This window comes from Meleagris gallopavo, chromosome 4 (genome assembly GCF_000146605.3).
Source record: "Meleagris gallopavo isolate NT-WF06-2002-E0010 breed Aviagen turkey brand Nicholas breeding stock chromosome 4, Turkey_5.1, whole genome shotgun sequence".
Taxonomy (NCBI): domain Eukaryota; kingdom Metazoa; phylum Chordata; class Aves; order Galliformes; family Phasianidae; genus Meleagris; species Meleagris gallopavo.
In genome coordinates, this window is record NC_015014.2 from 32,261,784 (window position 1) to 32,263,025 (window position 1,242).

Below are 1,242 nucleotides of genomic sequence, written 5' to 3' on the forward strand. Positions count from 1 at the left end.
TCACTGTTCATTTACTGTTAAGAGAAAAACAAAGGGAAGGTGGAGGGGGAGAGATTTAGCAGTTCAAAGGCTCTCATGAGGAGGTGCTGCTAGGAAAGAAAAAAGCTTAGAGAAGACTATTTGCCTGAAGTATGTAGTACTAAAAAGAAAACAAATACATACATATATATATATATATATAAAACCAACAAAACCAACACTTTTTCTAACTACTATTCTTATTTCTTTTTCTCCCCCACTCCCCATTGCTTTGCAAATTTGTAATTCAGTGCTTCCAAAGGTTCTTCAAACTTGTTCTACTGGTTTCCAGAAGTAGGCAGACGTGTTTTTCTAAGCTCTTCAGTATGCCAAATGAATTTATTCTTTATTTTTTCATTTTATTCCTACAGAGAATCCTGGGACACTCCTTGGAGGGCAGTAAATGAGTGTGCCATATTGTATGGATGTACTCGGTGTAAAGCAGTGCTTTAACTGCCAGGTGTACAAAGCTGTACAGAAGGAAAGCTCTCTTTACCAACCATAAAACCCCTGATCAGAAAGCTAATAGGAAAGAGTCTTAGTATAAATAACACGGCCAGCCCAAGAGATGAAATTTTAATGGAAACCCTTCCCCTCCTTGCTCTCAGGCAGCCAAAGGGTGAACTCTCTTTCTCCCTGCATGTAGGCTGCACTGTGAAGTGTTGCTGAGCCCAGTGATGTTTCCAGACCTGTCAAAGGGATCTCACAGCAGTTTTCAGGGCTATACAAACGGAAGGAGGGTGCAGGAAGGCAGCTAGCTGTGTTACGTGGGTCTGCACCAGTCCATCTGCCCCAGGCTGGAGTGCTGCTAAGCCCACACTCAGGCCTGCGACAAGTTTGGAAAAACGTGTTTTTCAGTATGTGAGGTGTAAGGAGCAAGGGGAAAATTACTTGGAATCACCGTATACGTTCTATGAAGCTGCACTTCCTCAGTGCACGTAGCGAAACCCTGCCCGGGATGGGCTGGTTTAGGTGAAATAGGAACAGGCAGCAGTCAGGCAAAGGGAAAACAGCTATTAGGCCTACTCTTCTCTAGATTAACAAAAGTAAGGAAAGCTGAAACGGTGCACTAAAGAGATGGCATACGTGATTTACACAGTACAATTACCGTGCTCTGCCCGTAAGTAAAACAACCGGCCATCAATCCAACCGTTCGCCGAGAACCTTTATTTTTCGAGTTTCGATGCTCCCGCCCCCCGCAGTTCCCCTTAGGGCGCTCCGCCC